General features: G+C 41.2%; 1 long non-coding RNA gene across 1 annotated transcript; it reads left to right on the top strand.

Annotated features, from left to right (window-relative positions):
* The first annotated feature begins 3,435 nt into the window (after positions 1-3,435).
* LOC107319766 lies at positions 3,436-5,829 on the top strand. The gene is made up of 3 exons (XR_001557936.2): positions 3,436-4,560; positions 5,108-5,174; positions 5,411-5,829. It is a non-coding gene; the product is annotated as an uncharacterized LOC107319766 (long non-coding RNA).
* The last annotated feature ends 232 nt before the right edge of the window (positions 5,830-6,061 follow it).

The following is a 6,061-nucleotide window of genomic DNA, read 5'->3' as shown; positions in this document are numbered from 1 at the left end:
GTCACTGATGCCTGGTAAAGGGGAGATGACACATTGAGTTTTCCAACCTCTTTCTCTGTTTTTCAGCTCGTTTGTTGGAGCACCTCACTTCCCTGATCTTTCTTCTTGAGGGAGAAAAGTGCTGCTTTTGCCATTTGCTAAAAAGGAAGAGCTGGGGCAGAAAAAACTAAATCAGATGGAAAGAGGTACACAGAGCTATCCTCAGAATTCTCCCCAGATGTCCTGCTTCCCTTGGCACCAGGAATTAAAGACATTCCTATACATCTTTGCATCTTTGCAAACCTAAATCCTACTGCATGTCTGTCACTAAATCATTCCCCTCTAGTTACAGAAGGAATTTGAAGTATTGCAAGGAAGTGATCCTTCTCCAGCAACAAAACGGTGTTTAATTTCTGGCCTTTCTGCCCCATGTGCTGTGTTCTGAAGAGCTGCCAGTTTGAACTGGGCACATTTCAGCTATCAAATTCTTCACAGTCCCTAAATGCTTTGCATCAGAAATAAGTATACTTAGGTGCAAGAAAGCAAGTCAAGGAAGTAAGAGAACTTTGGAGACTCTAGATTCCCCTCCAAAGGAGGATTATTATTCCTTTTGGTAGTGGTTCACTGGAACATCTGAATTGCGAGAGCTGTGTTGCATGTGGTTTCTTCTAAGAACTTGTTGATGGCAAATGAACACTATTAAGTTCTGAGTAGCCCTTTTTCTCTCTCTCTTATTCTTTTTTTATTTTTTTTAGGTTGTTTACTTTTTCCAGTAAACTTCTTCTCTCCAGAAGTTCAGCTGGGATTGCTTACTTAAATTTATTTGGCTAAAAACAGGAACTGAGCCTTAAAACCATTATTAATAAACAGTTTATTTTTTACATTGAGGCATCCGATGTAGTCCATAAATTATCATCCATTTAATTAAAGACACTCACCTTACCAGCTGTTTCTCTAATCAGCCTAATCCAAAGCCCACAAATGGAATGGTTTCTTTACTAGTAATATCAGGAGCTTTGATGCTGGCATGGCACTTTCTGGACTCTCTCCCTTGCCACCCCTGCTGTTAACAGGTCCCTGTTGGAGCTGGTCTGTAGAGGACCTGTGACACAGATCAACTTCTTGGGACTCTGCTTTTGTCCAGAGCTGGGGATGCCACACCTGGACCTGGCTCTCCTCTTTGTAATGTAACTTAGCCACAGCTATCCCAGAAGAGCAAGTCTGCCACTGATGTAGCCAGCAACTCACTCAATGACCATTCTAGCTAAGCTCGAAGATAATTTGCTATGAAATCGAATGGAATGATTCAGGCAGCTGGTTGCAGATAGAAGTCTGTCTGCATCTATTACCATTGGAAAAAAAAGAAAAAAATCTAATTTCTATTCCTTTCTACAGCTGGATCTCTGTGAGTCTCCTAAGTTCAGGAGAAACCAAATGGAAAACAATTCTATTGAGGGCTATGAAATACAAATAGAAAGACAACACTCCGGCTCCTGAGACCCCCCATGAACTTTGTGAGAGAGGTTTAAGGAGAAATGAAATGGAAAAAAGAAAATAAAGGTAAAAGCAAAGGTCTGCTATGGTAAAAACTCCCTCTGCTTTAAAACTGACCTGCAAAAAGGGGCGTGTGGATTAACCTTTTGTTTACAGTAATGAAACAGAGGTGTGTGGTTTTCTTCTCTGCATCTCACCTTTAATTGACTTCTGTTCCCAGCACTCATGTTGTACAGCTGCAAAAGTGTTGTGATTCAACTGGATGAAGAGAGAGCTATGATGTCTGCAGGTAGGAGAGAAAAAGATGTGTCTATTATAATGAGTAACTAGGTGTTGTTCTTCAGCCATACAGAATACAGCCAGACAGCTCTCTGATCTGCTCTAGCTTTGTTAAGCACCAAAAACCTCCCTTGATCCTCTGTGTTTGTGTACGTGGTGCATTCGAAAGAGGGATGAAATGAAAGCGTAAATGCCAAAGCTCCACGAGGAACGTGCTGGAAGTGTTTGGGGTTTTTGCTCATTCTGTAATGTTTATTTCCAACATCTGAATTTTCACTACTGACCAAGTAGCTGCACTAAAGTGACTGTATCATCTGCCTGATGACACCAGTGCTGCTTTGCTACTTAGATAATGCTTCTGAGAAATGGAAAGTTAATCTATTGGATTATTTTCTGAGTAATCTGGGGGCAAAAAGGATATAAACAAGGAAGCATTGCAAGGCCAGTATGTTTTTACATATGACATGCTTTAAAACAAAGGTTAGCCATCTGGTCAGTCCTTGTAGGGCAAAGGTTCAAAACTGGAAGTAGAAGAGTGCTGCTAATGGTACATGTGGGCAGAGCTGCATTTCAAGTCAATGGCTCCGATAAATCTGAATTGTTGTGCAAACCTGTAAGGGCTTTGGGTGTTGGCTATTTGGGGTTATTTTCTCGCTTTATGATTTGTTCATGTTAATATGGTATGCAGCTAAGTTGAGAGGCTTGTTTATTTGTTCTTTATGAACTCTACAAAGAGAAGCATTTTCAGTTGGAGTGAGCTGGAAGCTAAAGGCAGCCTGGGAGGCTCTTCCTGGCCTCCTTCAGGGCAGATCTCCTCCCTGCCGGCTGACCTGGGTCAGGACTTTCCCCTGGGCTCCCCTGTACAGGGCCATTCCCACCATCAGGATCGCTAATGGAGCCTGGAGTCCTGTGCTGAAGGATGAGAGCCTGGCTGTGGTCATGGCCCCTTTCTGCGCTGCAACGCTGCCACTTGGCTCCGCCGCAGCCTGTGTGCGTGGCCTTAAGTTCATCTTCTGCTGCAGGCCTCCTGGTATGTGAGAGAGTAAATTCAAGCATGCCAACATGTGCACTGAGGCAGCAAACTTAAGGGAGAGGGAAGGAATTCCCCTCCTTCTGCAGTTCATGGTGTCCTTCTAAAGTATTCATAAATAGGTCTGCTGCAGCCTGTGTTTGCATTTGGACTGCACTGCTGTGCTTGTTATCAAGACTTAGGTCTGGAAGTAAAGCTTGGGTTGACTCCTTTAATCTGAAATAAAGAAGGGAAGAAAGTTAACCACGTAGTCAGGTGGCTCAAGTCAGCAATTCCCAGCTAGTTCTCTCTCTTGCGTGGCTGGAGCAGAGCTTTAGACCCACTTTCCCTTTTGCTCCACTTTTGTTTCCCTGCCCTCTTCATTAGCTGATGACAGTTTCATCTTCCTACATCCTTTTAAAGAGATTCCCCCCACACATCATCTGGGATTCATGAACGGCAAAGATCTGGTAAGCAGCACAAATCACACGCTCCTGGCCTGCACTTGCCAGAAGCCCTGGATAAGTTTTCAGCTGAGTTTATACTGTGCCTCCCTCCAGCCTGTGGAGGAATTACATATGGCTCCATTTTCTCCAGGGGGAAAAAAAAAAAAAAAAAAAAAAAGAAAAAAAAAAAAAAAAGAAAGAAAAAAAAAAAAAAAAGATGAAGAAAAAGAGAAACTTGCACCAAGAAATAACAGTCTATATTGTGAAGGATTATTTTTTGCTGATTGAGAGGTGTTTGGAGATGACAGGCATCTGATCTCATCTTAAGCCTTAAATTGCAGTAAACCCTGTATTTATTTACTTTTTACTTTAACCAAATAAGACATTATCCTGCCTCTGAGTTAACACTTTCAGTGCTTGCTTTGGCTGAGCGCTGCTTGCCGCAGGCATTAACTTCTTGCTGTCTCTCAAGAAGGAATTGTGCAGAGCCACCAGCTCCTCAGCTAAAACACTCAGGAGGATTACATGCTTCTTTAGAATAGGTGATCTTGGAATCTAATAGCATGTTTGCTTTGGGACCGGTTACTGATAGAGCTTTCTAGGTGTTCTGAATGTGGGGAATGTAAGTGGTGAGTTGGTACGTTAGGAACCTAAACAAGAGAAGATTTATAGAACTAAACATCATTTTATTGCCTACTTAAGAGCTTGCAGTGAAATGTTTGTAGAAAAGAAGGTGCTTTATCCCAAAAGAGCGGTTCTATTTCTGCTCTTGCTAACAATGTTACAAAGAACCAAAAGGTCTCTGTAAATTCTCTGCTCTGAGCAATGAATTAAGGCAAGATGAATTTCTAACAGTAGGTCCTGACCATGGGGAGAAGAACGCATTCAAGGCAGTGGCTGGAGGCGGTCAGTTCGATTCCAGATCTAATCTCGTGTGCATTTATACTGATGCGTGCTTTTCCTCTCAATGATAATGTGTGCAAGTATTATGTCTTTAATTGCAGAAGCACCAAAAAATAAATGATTGCTGTTCCCCTTGGATGTGTTCAGTTGTTCCCAGCTTTGATCATCCCATGGGCTCTCAAGGCTGATTTCTGTGCAAGCAGGAGCTGTTACTTTGGCAAATGAATATTCAGCCATGTGTTTAGAAATCTAATTTACTCCCCTGGTACATAGTGTGAACGACTGCATGCATTCTGGTCACAGTATTTCTTCTTTAATTTTCCTCCATTTTGCACTCTTGCAATCTCTGCAATTTTATTTGGCACAGTAATTGTTATTGTTCCAGTTGTAATTCCTGCAACACAGGATCCTAATGCAGCATTGCTTGGTGCCTTGTGAACTCCAGCACTGGTGAGTACAGACCCTGCCTCAGATTTTATTATGGTTTTCAACTAATTTGCTTGGGTATTTGTTGATGTGATTTACCTCAAATGCTTTAGCAAAGTGAATTGCCAAAATTATTTACCTCTGAGATATGACTTTTTGTCTAGAAAAATGCAGTTTTTGAAAGTGTTTTGGGGTGGGTTTATGTACTGTGGTGTTTTTTAGCTGCTTGGTGTCTCAGATGAGTGGCACAGATTTTAGTGTTGTATATCCCCGAGCAAAGCAAACATTAAAAGCATTATTCATGAGAACTATCTCTATTTCCAGACCAGTCTTGATGATGACAAAATCAATTATTTTAATATATCGTCACTTCAGTTTTAATTTTTTGTAGATCTATTTCAATTATAGAGACTCGCCATTTTTATCTATGGAGACCTTGAAAGTTGAATCTGCTTTTATATTTCTTCAGTTTATGTTGATTAAATGTCATACGCTAAATCATTCCCATACCCATGCCCATTAACATATGATTTGCCCACTAGTAATTACTTTGTCATCCTTACTTCCTCAGGCTATTTTCATCTTTAAGCCACAGTTAATCCATGACCTTGGTGCTTTTGTCTCCAGGTCTGAATTATGTAAGTATTACAGAACAAAGATTGAATTGAACTACTCTCGGCTTTATTTTACAACTACAGCCACCTGATTGGCTTTTCTATTTCCACTAACTAAAATAACACACTAAATGTAATTCCTTTATGAATGGATCATAAGGTTGTTCTGGGTTTTTTTGGAGGGTTTTTTTTTCATCATGACATGGCCGAATAAGAAGTACTCCTATTGGGAAAGTAAAAATGCTTTTCTGGGTGTTTAGGATTCCTGCCAAGTGGACACAAAGACAAATGAAGCAGAAATGTACCCCACACTCTGAAGTGGCCACTGCAATGGTAATTGAATAACATCTGCTGACAGCAAGCTAAAAAAAACAAATTGGTCATGGAGCTGAAACAAAAGAGTAGGTACCTTTCTCAAGTACCTTTTTGTAGTGTATCCTCAAACTCTCTCTCCACAAGACTATCCAAGAAGCTGAACACCTGTTGAATGTCAGGTTTCCTTTTGGATGCAGGAGTGCAGCATCACATAGCATGGTCGTTCCTCTAGCAGACTGGGCAAATTGCTATTGCTCATGTTCCAGACAAGCCGTCTGATTCTTGTTTGAAATGCTATCTCTAAGCTGCTTTTGTTCAATCAGTCACTTTCATGAAAGGTTATAATCAAAAGGCCAGATTTTAGAAGCACCCTTAAATGATACTCATTTCCCAGTGGCATGTAAATAAGGGGTCACGTTTTCCAAAGAGAATACTGCCCCACCGCCAGTGCTGTGAGAAATCTGCTTTGCAGCTCCATGGCTGTATTTAGGGGGAAACATTGCTGACAGGCTGAGTCAGTGGCCCAAATTCTCCTCCCTTTATCCATGTAACCACATGAAAGCTTGTGCCTCCTATCCACAGAGTGTGCATGAATA

Source organism: Coturnix japonica, chromosome 12 (assembly GCF_001577835.2).
Source record: "Coturnix japonica isolate 7356 chromosome 12, Coturnix japonica 2.1, whole genome shotgun sequence".
Lineage (NCBI taxonomy): Eukaryota > Metazoa > Chordata > Aves > Galliformes > Phasianidae > Coturnix > Coturnix japonica.
This window is presented reverse-complemented; position numbering and strand designations above follow the sequence as displayed.